Source organism: Thamnophis elegans, chromosome 3, assembly GCF_009769535.1.
Source record: "Thamnophis elegans isolate rThaEle1 chromosome 3, rThaEle1.pri, whole genome shotgun sequence".
Lineage (NCBI taxonomy): Eukaryota > Metazoa > Chordata > Lepidosauria > Squamata > Colubridae > Thamnophis > Thamnophis elegans.
Genome location: NC_045543.1, coordinates 99,683,754 through 99,697,010, shown reverse-complemented (window position 1 = coordinate 99,697,010; position 13,257 = coordinate 99,683,754). Strand labels below are relative to the sequence as shown.

At 39.2% G+C, this 13,257-nt stretch overlaps 1 protein-coding gene across 3 annotated transcripts in view; it reads right to left on the bottom strand.

Annotated features, from left to right (window-relative positions):
- Positions 1 to 13,257, bottom strand: part of FBXL17 (F-box and leucine rich repeat protein 17) — a 138,095-nt gene that overhangs the window by 72,285 nt on the left and 52,553 nt on the right. The window lies entirely within an intron of this gene.

Sequence of the window (13,257 nt, the reverse complement as noted above, 5' to 3'; positions counted from 1 at the left end):
TGGTTCTCAACATCTGATAATTATAAATTCCTAGTGACATCTGCAAAGGGAGGGTGGCAATCCAAGTCCTACCCCTTCTGTATATGTGTTACCACTAGCTAAACGTGTATACAAAAGGACATAACTTCCATTATGCTGCGGCAACTACATTTGCACTTTAGAAAGTGCCCCCTCACCCGGCCACTGGCTGTTCCAACATTATTCTAGAATCAACAGCAGACTTAAGAAGTCCTGGTGCAAACTGGAACCAGAACTGAACAAGTTTTGGCTGCTTAGAAAAAAATACGGCTCTTACTACAAAGTTACATCCTCTTTTGGAACTAGGAAGTAACTATTGTCCTTTAGGTAGTATGGTACTGAAGATGCCCCTCAGGACAAAATATGTTAGAGATGTTTTCCAAATTTGAAGCATGAAAGCAGTAGTGCTTGTGTTTCATTCATGCAGAAATGCAGGCAACGCTATTTCTGGGATTCACTTTTGAAAGAAAATAGTTACATCATTCTCAATTGAAAAAATGCTTAATTCCTTGGTCTTAGTTAGTTCTTAATTCAAGCAATCAAGGAACTAATAAATTAACATTTATTACTATTTTATTTTCATTATTTTGCCATAATGCAAGCATTCTTGCATCTAACCACTGCTTTGCTTCAGAAGAATAACACATACCTACAAACCATGTCATGCTGATCTCAACCCAAAATTGCTTACACAATCAAATATTAGCACATCTGCCATGGATAAATGATGAATTGTTTACCAAATAACTGAAGGAATCCTATTATATCCTTAGAACAATTTTACACTGTGCCAGAAATGCAACCACAATTGCGAGAGAAAACAAAGGTGAATATGCAAACAAATGAACTCCAGAGGATGGTAGAGGACAGGAAGGCCTGGAGGAACGTTGTCCATGGGGTTGCCATGGGTCAGACTTCGCGAACTAACAACAACAACTGTATTCTAAAGCCAATATCAAATTCACAAACATTTTCCATTGTCTTTAGATGTAATTCAGTAAATTGTTTTTGCTATTTCTTTACCCAAATTATGCATATTCTGTCTAAATATTTAGAAAAAATAGAGCCAGTATAAGTATGGTTGCTTTAGTAAATCATTTTCAAATAAACTACATTAAGAATGCTTTTTATTGCTCAACATCTGTGAAACATGTTTGCTCATTCTGATGAAAAACTAGTACGTCTCACCCATTAAAAATAATTCAAAGCTTTCTTGCATGGACATGTTTTAGCTCTAGATAAAAATAAATTAATTTTCACTTTCCCACATTTGCCTTGAAGTCACAGATGTTTTAAAACAAAGCTTCTTAAAGAAAGATGAAGTATTATGAATAGCTCTTTTATTAAGGAGAATTACTTAAGAGTCACAACAGCAAAATGCAAACATGCATAAAACAGCATAGAACCCTTTAGAGTCAGTAGCTATTTAAAAATTATACTGCAATATATAATAAAATGCTGTGCTTTAAAAATGTACAGAACATTGTTGTTTGCTGTAATGTAGGAACAAGTTTAAATCTTTAACATTTAAAAGCCAATCTTTAGTTATAGATGAACTTAGGATGAGAATGGGCATTGGTTACTTACCTGATACACCCCTTCTCTGGGCAGGTGGAGACAGCAGCCATGCAAGGATTAACTCCCTCAGTATCCAATAGGACTGAGTCTACAAAGTGATGTCATAGCACCTGTGTCTCTTCCTGCTTTTGACGAAGTTGATAAGTAGACTGCTGTGCTCTATTTGATTGCTCTCAACTGCTCATCTCTCCAATGTCCTTTGCTACAGCCCCTCTACAACCTAAGCCCGCATGGAGAACAGGGTGGGGATGGCTACTGTCTCCACCTGCCCGAGATGGAGCGTATCAGGTAAGTAACCAATGCCCATTCTCCAAAGTTGGTGGAGACAGCAGCCATGCATGGGACATACCAAAGCTTGGCCTTTCGACGGGTGGGATTGTGCGTGGGACTAGGCGTCCGATGAGGAAAGAACGTGTTGTAGAACCCGCCTTCCAAAGACCGAGTTCGCCAATGAATATTTGTCCAACTTGTAGTGGCGAATAAATGGAATTGGTATAGTCCAGGTGGCCGCCCTGAAAATTTCCTCTACCGAGGCTTACATAGGCCACACTGCAGAAGTGGCCGCACTGCAAGTTGAATGTGCTATGATGTTAGATGTTGGAGTCAAGTAATAATCTTGATATGTTTTCGAGATGGAAGACCTGATCCAGCGCCCTATAATGGAAGATGAAGTCTTTAGTCCCTTGTTGGTGGAATGAAAAGAGATGAAAAGGGCCTCAGAACGTCTGAAGTCAGTCATCCTGCTGATATAGACCTTGAGGGCACAGTGCACATCTAGCGTGTGCCACTTTCGTTCAAGCCTGTGTATTGGATTGGGACAAAAATTAGGAAGAATCAGTTCTTGAGATCTATGGAAGGCCGAATTAACTTTAGGAATGAAGGTGGGGTCAAGCCAAAGGACGACTCTGTCTGAGTGGAAAACACAGAGGTCAGATCTGATGGACAGTGCCACCAATTCTGAGACTCGCCTCGCATAGGTGATGACAATTAGAAAGACCACCTTCAGCATGAGATGTTGTAGTGAGGAAGTGAATGTGCCTGCTATTTTCTTCACCTTAAAGAGAAAAGAGTGAAAAATAGCTGGTTTAAAGAGACCAACAAAGGTAGGTGGGTCTGGGGGCAGACCCTCATCTTCTGACAGGTCCAAATCCCTGGCAGAGTGTTCCTCCTCTCCAAACACCGATGGTTGGCTGAGGTACCAGGAAGCTTGTGTGATGAGGAAGCTAAATGTTCTCTATTCCTGGTTCTGGAACTAGATGAAGACCTACTTGGAGTAGAATGAGAAGAGAAGATCACCTGTGCTGGAGTCCTGCTGCAATGCCCCGTTCAATGGCATCCCAGAAGATGGCAGCCATGTCAGGAATATGATGAAGAGGCCTGAATGGAGGGGGGGGAACCAGAATTCTGTGACAGGAGATCTTATTCAGGGGTGAAGCTCCTATCATCTCCAGACTCCTCCCCACTGAGATGGGTATCGCCCATGCCTCTGGCTTCCTCTGGTTGGATGATGGGAGGCCACTGGGGACAATTCCTCTTCCGAATCAGATAACAATTCTGCAGGGAGGCTAGCCTCAAGAACCCTCTGCGCCTGGAAGAGATGGGGTGGCTCCACATGCTTGGATTTTTCCTTGGCCTTCCTAGGAGGAGCCTGTGGGGCCCTATTGGCCTCCCCCAAAGGGGTGCCAGCAGCATTTTCTTGATTAGGCCTAGGGGTCTTGGATAATGGCTCAGCTGGAGAAATGTTTGTGGTGGTCCTACGCTTAGCAGCCCTAGGGGCTGGGGTCCCAGTTGAAGGGCTTGAAGCCTGAGTGGCTGAAGGGCCTTGGAGCTCCTGAAAGGGAGGGAGGCCATGGCCAGTACTCATGATCGATGAGTTCTCAAGATGGCCGCCACAATGATTCCTGCCAAAACAAAATGGTGACGAAGGCAAAAAAAACCTGTGGGCCAAGGAGCTGCGAGGCTCAGTGACATGCAGCTCCAGCAGCAGCGGTGGCGCAATGAGGTGATGAGGTTGAGGTAGCGGCGGCCGCAAAGCTGTGGTGGTAGCGGCGTGGCACTGCAGTCCCGGCGGCGGCCTCAGAAATGGTAGCGGCTTCAATGGCGGCAGCAAAGGCAGAGGGCGAGAAAACTGCTGACAAGGTAGTAACCTTCAACAGCTGATGCCAGGAAGCAATGCAGAGAGGATGCTCCCTGAGGCGCCTGTGGCTGCAGATGGAGATCTGGGAAGGCTGGAGGCCATGGAGTCACCTCGTGGGTCTGCCTTACTGCAGGGCCTCTGGAGGGTTTCTGGGACCCTGTGCCCAAGCTGGGGCGGTAACACCGCTGCGCTGTCATTCCCTGCCTTCCTCAGGCCAATTTGAGGCAGGGACAAATATTTTTGGAAGGTTAGCCAATTATTATTATTATTATTATTATTATTATTATTATTATTATTATTATTATTATTATTATTATTGTACAATTGTATCACAGCGGCCAGTTGTTTCGCCGGATTTGGCATTGGTTACTAGTCGGGCCCCACCCAGGGGCCTAGGACGTCGTAACATATTTTCGTAATATGCGTGCAGATCCAAGCAGTGCGGCTTTTTGCATTTGACTGATGGTGATTTTGTCAATTTTTAACTGTTTTAAATGTAATTCCAGTGCTTTTGGAATAGCACCCAGTGTGCCAATTACCACTGGAATTACCACTGCTGGTTTGTGCCATAGTCGTTGAATTTCGATTTTTAAGTCCTGGTATCTTGCGGTTTTTTCATGTTCCTTCTCGGCGACCCTGCTATCACCTGGTATTGCGATGTCTATGATTGTGACCTTATTTTTCTCAACCAGTGTGATGTCTGGTGTATTATGCGCCAGTATTTTGTCGGTTTGTATACGGAAATCCCACAAGATCTTGACCATCTGATTTTCTGTGACTTTTTCAGGCTGATGTTCCCACCAGTTTGTTGCTGTTTTAATATTATAATTTTTGCACAAATTCCAATGGATCATTTGTGCTACTGAATTGTGCCGCAATTTATAATCAGTCTGCGCGATTTTTTTACAGCAGCTGAGAATGTGATCAACAGTTTCGTCAGCTTCTTTGCAAAGTCTGCATTTGGCATCATCAGAGGATTTTTCGATTTTGGCCTTAATGGCATTTGTGCGGATAGCTTGTTCTTGCGCAGCCAGGATTAGTGACTCTGTTTCTTTCTTTAATGTACCTGTTTTTAACCATAACCAAGTTTGTTCCCTGTCCACTTTATCTTTTATTTTTTCCAGAAATTGACCATGCAGTGCTTTGTTCTGCCAACTCTCCATTCTTGATTTTATCACATCTTTTCTGTATTCTTGTTTTGTCTGTTGGGCCTTCAGTAGATTTTTGTTCTTTACTTCGATTAATAGATGTTCTTGACTTTCTTTTAAATAATCAGCCAGTGCATGTTTTTCTTCTTCAACTGTTTGCTTCACTTGTAATAATCCTCTGCCACCTGATTTTCGGGGCAGATATAGTCTATCAGTATCACCACGTGGATGTAAACTGTAGTGCATTGTCATTAGTTTCCTGGTTTTTCGGTCCAAAAGGTCCAAATCAGTTTGTGTCCAGTTAACTATGCCAGCTGTGTATCTTATAACTGGTATTGCCCAGGTATTTATGGCCTTGATTGTATTTCCACCATTCAATTTAGATTTCAAAATTTTCCTAACTCTGTTGGTGTACACTCGTCTGACAATAGTTTTTACTTCTCCATGCTTGATGTTATCCAACTGCAGAATGCCTAAGTATTTGTAGGCTTCATTTTCTTTGCATTTAATTAGTTGGCCATTGGGCATTTCAATTCCCTCACATGCAGTGATTTTGCCCCTTTTTATGGATACAGTGGCGCATTTTTCCATGCCAAACTGCATTGAAATATCGGTGCTGAATACTCGGACTGTATTTGTCAATGATTGGATTTCTATTTCTGACTTTCCATAGAGTTTCAAATCATCCATATATAGTAAATGCGAAATTTTTTCAGCTTTTTTGGCTGTTTGGTAGCCTAATTTCATTTTTTTTAAGATTACTGATAGTGGGATCATTGCGATGATGAAGAGAAGAGGTGAAAGTGAATCACCCTGGAAAATTCCTCGCTTGATATTAACCATTCCGTAGCTCTCATTCCCTACTGCCAACTCAGTTCTCCATTGTTTCATTGCCTTTTCAGTAAAGGATGTAATATTTTTGCTAATGCCAGTTGTTTCTAAGCATTTTATGATCCAACTATGTGGCAGTGAGTCAAATGCCTTTTTGTAATCAATCCAGACCATATTCAAGTTCGTTTTTCTGTTCTTACAATTTTCTAATATCATTTTATCAATTAGAAGCTGATCTTTGGTGCCCCTGCTCCTTCTTTTGTTGCCTTTTTGCTCTACTGGCAAGATGTTGTTTGTTTCCAAATAATCCATCATGTTATCTGCAATAATGCCTGTGAGTAATTTGAAGGTTGTTGGCAAGCATGTTATTGGTCTATAGTTTTCTGGTGTTGTTCCTTTAGTTGGATCTTTCTGAATCAAGTATGTTTTTCCAGTTGTCAACCATTCATCAATTTGGCCCTTTTGTAAAATTTCATTCAGTTGCCTGGCCAATATTGCATGTAAACTGGTCAGATATTTGAGCCAGAAACCATGTAATTGGTCACTTCCAGGTGATGTCCAATTCTTTACCTTTTTAACTCGATTTTTGACCATCTCAGTTGTTATTTCTAATACTTGCATTTGTTTGTTGCCAATGCTTTTCTCAAAGTCATGTATCCACTTTGCTTCCTTGTTGTAGTCCTTTGCATTTTCCCACAATTCTTTCCAGAATTCAACTGTGGCCTGTTTTTCTGGTTTTTCACTTTTGGTGTCACCATTTACATTAAGACTTTGATAAAAGCGCCGTTGATCTGATCGAAATTGCTGATTTTGTTTATATTGGATGATTCGTGCCTCATATCTTTCAATTTTTCTAGCTGTTGCTGTTATCTGCTGTTTTACAATCTCTACAGCTTCATTGATGTTTCTTGTATCCAATCTATATCTCCTGATTAGCCGATCTATGATTTTGTTGTTTTTAAGCCGTTGCTCATGCATGTTCTTTAAGTTACTAGCATCTGCCCTTAATTTTTTTATTTTTTGTTCTAAACGGATTTTCCACTTTGGCTTTGATGCTTTTTCTGTTGTATGACTAGGTACTTTAATTTTAATGCCTAGTTCATTAGTGACTATTACAGCTGCGCTGTACATTAACTGGTTTGTTTCCAAGATGGATCCCGGTTCAATTGTTGAAAACACTGCATTAACCATTTTCATGATAGGGGCCAAAATTTTCTTAGGCACAGTTTTTAGTGATGGTAAACGTTGCCTTTCCTCATTAAGCAGAAAATGCTCCATGATCTTATCCTTCAATTCTTTTTGTTTTTGAGTTAGTTCATCAGTTGGTTCAGTGATAACTGGTTCTAGTGGTGGTGGTGTTATTTCCTCCCCAAGAGCTTCTTCTGGGAGTTCTACTATAATGTCTTTAGTTGTGTCTTGAATATCAGTTATTTCCGCTTGTGATATTGTTTTTTGGGTTTTGCAATTTGCCTGAATTTCCTCATGTTCAACTTCACTAAACACTTTATTCCGTATAATAAATCGCCTTTGATCTGCTAGTCGTTGTTCACTAACATTTGAATCTGGATATTGTTGTTTCCATAATTCATACATTCGCTTTAAATATCCTCTTTTTTCTGGCTCTGAGTTGTAGTAACAGGCCATTATGGCACGGTTTTCATCTGCACTATATTTTTGTCGTTTTGTTGGCTGGTCCACTTGTAGCCCACTTGTCGACGGATGTCCAGGGACCCCAACATCCGCCGCGGCCCTTGTTAACCCGCGCGATGACCGATGCGGTATGGAATTCTTATTTGTTTTTTTCACCATATTGTATGGGTTGGCGGGGGTTTTTTTACGGGACCAGATGCCAACCTGATCCCAACCTTCCTCCTTTCTCATCCGGGCTTGGGACCGGCAATGGCGGAGTTGTTGTTATTATTATTATTATTATTATTATTATTATTATTATTATTTGAATTAAAGTTTGAGGAGAGAGCAGTTAGCACAGCCAGTCCAAGATCAACTAAGTCTAAAAAGCAGGAGGGGACACCTCAGGTACTATGACGTCACTTTGTAGACTCAGTCCTATTGGATACTGACAGAGTTAACCCTTGCATGGCTGCTGTCTCCACCAACTTTGGAGAATGAAAACAATTCATTTATTAAATATTATTTTATCAGTTTATTATAAGAACTAAATTGTCCAATACCTATGTATAAAATCAATCATACAATTGTTTTGAACAGGGCAACATAATAATGATCATAAAGCATAAATACAAAATATGATAAAAACATTTCCCATTATCAAATGCCAATGTTTGACCATGTTACTCAGTTCAGCATGAGCTACTTTCAAGGCAGATACATCTGAATATCTCCCTGAATTTAAGAACTTTTCCAGTGAAAGCAGTACTTTAGTAGCTTTGCCATTGTTCAAGGCATTGAGGAATCTGGTAATGAAATATCTCTGAAATGATGAAGCCAGGGTCATGGTTGACTACTTTATTATTTTTAAAAAGCAACCTAACTTTACTAATAACCAAAAACAGCAAAGATTCCAGGCCATAAGTCAGTAGTTTATCTAATTTATCTAGAATTGTTTGTAAGAGTGAAATCCCTGAGCAAAAGTTAAGTCAAACACACAACTCCTTCTGGGATAAACCCATCATTCAGATACAAGACAGTGTTAGGAACATAGTAAAATGCAAAAATTGAAAATGCACCATTTCTACATGTGAATATAATTCACTCCAGCCTTTGGCAAGCATGGCTGAAACCTCCTTTTCTACTTTATATTTTAGTTTAAACATTTTGTAAGTCATCTAGAATTGCTGGGAGTCAGCTAGCACAGAGATTGATTGAGTGATTGATTGATTGAGTAAATACATAAAATAATTGTTGATAAGCTCAGTTTTGAAAGTTGAACCTTAAATTAGCATAACATAGCCTTAAATTGTTTGATGGAAACAAAGTGGAAAAAAAGTCTTTGTTTTGTCGGGGAAAAAGTACAGGTTGGAATCACTTCTTACACAAGATATGGAACATAAAGCACTTAGCACGCTCAAGTTCCAATTACTCATCATAGTTTTCAGAAAATATGACCAATGTTTTTCTTCTGGGATTTAATCAGAAGATGACTATCAATACAGTACTGAGAAAAAAATATTTAGTGTTTCTCTGGGTCTGATTGGTGTCTATAACAGAATCACAGCATCATTTACCGCGTTTTTTGGAGTATAAGACACACCTTTTTTCCTTAAAAAAGAGGCTGAAAATCTGGGTGCATCTTATTCACCAAATACAGCATTTTTTGCCTCCTGAAGCACCGCCCCTTCACAAAATGGCCGTGAATACCCTTATGGAGGCTTTCAGAGAGCTCCTGGGGGCTGGGGAGGTCAGAAATGAGTAATAACGGGCCATTTTTGCCACCCCAGACCCCAGCAGCACTCTATACGCCTCCATAACGCTATGCATGCATTTTTTTTGACAAAAAACAGGCCTGTTTTCAAGAAAATGGGCCGTTTTTTTGCTCGTTTTTGCCCCCTTTCCAGGAGCACTCTGCAAGCCCCCTCAAGGCTATTCGTGCCTTTTTTTTGGAAAAAATGGGACCGTTTTCATGAAAAATGGGCCGTTTTGAGGAGGTTTGCAGAATGCAAAAAGGTTTTTTCCCCCTTTTGGAAAGCTCTTTAACTGATTGATGAGAATTACATTGATCAAGTTCTGTGCCAGCAGAAACACCCACCAATCTAATGTATTTCTCTCTATCTCTATTTCTCTCTCTCTATCCCTCTACATACCTACCTAACTACTCTCTCTCTCCCTACCTATCTACTGTATTTCTCTCTCTATTCCTCTACCTACCAACCTACCTACTCTCTCTCTCTCTTCCTAATTACTATATTTCTCTCTCTCTCTCTTTCTATTTCTCTCTCTCTATCCCTCTACCTACCTACCTACTCTCTCTCTCTCTCTCTCTCTCTCTGTTTCTCTCTCTATCCCTTTATCTACCCACTTACCTAACTACTGATTGTGGAGTTAATACAAATGTTGAAAAATAAAGAGGCCAGTAAACACCTCTGCTTACTTTTTTATGCTTAATAAACATGTATGTTTTGAGACTCAGACAAGTAACTTCCCTAAGTTGTGCTAAGGGTGCTTCATGAAGTACCTTTTGAGGTGGTTTATACAGTATAAGTAACTTGATCTATATTACCTAGTACTTTATTCTGAATAAATAAATATTTCATATATCACAGTAACCCATAGTGTAATTTGTTTGTTGTTTTGATATAGCATAATACTACACTTATTAATAGCTAAAGTTGCTACAAAGCATTGCAGAGTTTTGTTTCCTCTCATTAATAATTATTAATAATAACCCACTGGAAACGTCAACCAAACATTGTTTCCTATAATTATCCCTACCATAATTAAAGTCAATAAACTTCAAATGAGTTTATTATACTCTCATATAATTAGTGTCAACATAAAGTTAATGTACCTATAGCAGGCAGAATTTTTCTTTGAATTTTTGTTTGAAACTCTAGTGAATCTGGAATCCTTTTGTCTTTCTTGTTTCCTTATCTAAAATCCCATGGCATTTAAAACAAATGTCACCCAGGTCATGTTTAATCTTCAAAACAATTCCTTATGATCAATTTTTGTACAACATTACTCTATTCGGATGCCTAAGCCCTATTGCCAAAACGTATATTCCATGTTTCTTTTCATGAGCCAGTTTAATACTTTGTTGTTGTTATTACTCACTGAATCAATATCATACTTTAATATTATTATTCATGAACCTTAGTACCTTAGACAAAGCCATTTGTTTCTAATTGCCCGAATAATTATACCTACAACATAAATTCTAATTTCATAGATAATGGATATAAACTGTTTGTTTATTTCTAACTTTAGTGCTTTACAAGGAGACAAAAACTTCAGAAATTTCACTTTAAGTACAGATATTCATATCTCAGATGGATCCGTGTTATTACATGGTGCATCCATACAGTAATAAAAAAAACAAGGTAAAGATTTTGAAAACCTTCATTGCAAATAACAAGGTCTGAACTGTACAAAACTATAATAAATCATGGATATCAAGGGCCATATCAAACCAGAAAATTGCTAAGCCAACATACTTAAGCCAAGGTAAGGGTACTTACTTGAAAGCGGAAAAATCTTTTACCATTTTATTTTCATAATTTGATCTAACAAAACATCATTTAGAAAGTGGTCATATAGAATCAAAGAGGAAAAATATAGCCAGTCTTCTATTAATCTTAAGACAAGTTACTAAGCAACTATCTTACCTGTGCATTAAAACTCCCAGAGAGGAAGGATTTCATGATCTCCAAGGCCATTACAATTATAATTAGACATTTTTCTATCCAATATTCAATAGGCTAATCCCACTGTTCTTGTTAATTTTCAGTGAATCAAATAAAAAATTGTTCCTTGTTTTATTAATGTTTGAATATTCTCATACTAAATTTAAGTTCTTAATCTTTTACTTTTGTATCTTGAATTACTGATCTTTTAAAAATATTTCTGCAAGCTACTGCAAATGCACTTTTAATGTGCAGTACCTCATTCTGATTCAAAGGGCAATATGTAACTCAGGACACAAGAAAGGGCATTCATGTACAGATAGTCCTCAACATGTGACAATTGAGCTTGAAATTTAAATCATAATTCATTGTGGTCACTATGTAACCTGACTCAATTTTACAACCATTTTTATGTTGGTCATCAAGCAAGACACCAGGGTCATTAAATAAATGATGTGGTCATTAAGCAAACCATATGGTTGTTGAAAGAATCCAGCATATCCAATGGGATTTTTTTTTTTTGCATTTTCTGATGGAAAATGGTAAAAACATAACAAACTGTGGACAAGTGACCATAGGACACTGCAACCAGTCATAAATGTGAGCAGCTGCCAAATTTATTTATTTTTATTTGTTAAATTTATTTACCGCCAATCTTGTCATGGGGCTATTCTAGGTGGTTTACAATAGTAAATGCTTTAACTGAGATTGTAATTGTAATTGTAATTGTTTTATTTGTATGCCGCCCTTTTCCCTGGGGGGACTCAGGGCGGCTCACAATTCAGGGGGAGGGAAGACAAACAAGTTACAAACATAAAAAAACAATACATCATTAAAAACGCAACAATCATACTATTCGAGCGGGGTTGAGGTCTCTAGCCCCAGGCCTGTCGGAACAGCCAGGTTTTAAGGGCTGCGTGGAAGGTCTGGAGGGTGGTGAGGGTACGAATCTCCATGGGGAGTTCGTTCCAGAGGGTCGGAGCAGCCACCGAGAAGGCTCTCCTCCGGGTAGTTGCCAGCCGACATTGGCCGGCCGATGGAATTCGGAGGAGGCCTAATCTATGGGATCTTATTGGCCTAGTGGAGGTAATTGGCAGTAGGCGGTCTCTCAAGTACCCAGATCCAATACCATGAAGGGCTTTGTAGGTGACAACTAGCACCTTGAAGCGCACCCGGAGATCAACAGGCAGCCAGTGCAGCTCGCGGAGGATAGGTGTTACGTGGGTGAAATGAGGTGCACCCACGATCGCTCGCGCGGCTGCATTCTGCACCAGCTGAAGTCTCCGAATACTCTTCAAGGGCAGCCCCATGTAGAGCACATTGCAGTACTCCAGCCTAGAGGTCAGAAGGGCACGAGTGACTGTTGTGAGAGCCTCCCGGTTCAGGTAGGGACGCAACTGGTGCACCAGGCGAACCTGGGATCACGTGTGTGTGTGTGTGTGTGTGTGTGTGTGCATGTGTGGCAGTCATAACTTTGAGGGCAGGTCATAACTAATGTTTTTGAATCCAACTTAATTTCAACCGGTTGTTAAGCAATGACTTCCTGTATCAGAATACCTTTAACCAAATGCAAGTTTCTCCATAATCACATCTAAACCAAAGAAAGCATCCTGCAACTTCCCAAAAAGATGCTATTCTAAAGTACACGGATGTCCATATTTGGCCCTTTGAAACTAGATCTGTAAAGACCCTACTATACATCACAGTGTATTTTTACTCCGATGTTTATTCCATTTTATTCAATCCAATTAAAATTTGTTTTTAGTATATCTTTTTTTCTTTACCAAAGAACTCTTGGTTGCTAAATGTACTAAGATCAGATTAAAATCTAATATGACACTAAAATATACTTACAGAATAATTACTATCTTATTTATCAAGTTGTAATTCCAGAAAGGAAAATTGTTTCTTGGTTCTTGGCCCTTAAAGTTTTCCCTTCACCTATCAACTACCAAATATATGCTCTTTTCTCCAGTGTTTTTAGCTTTACATTCTCACAACTTGGTTAGTTTCCAGACCAGAATATATAATTATATTTATTTTACTAAAATATTCTTCCTTTGCCTGTAATACCTACAAATTGCCTTCTTTGTGCAAAAGGAAAAATATAATGTATTCCTTTTAGCATGCAAATAAGACATATATGCTTATCACCTAAAACTTCAGTATTTCAACAATACTGAATCTTGATATGAGTGTTGGGGAAATTAACTAATATTAGAAG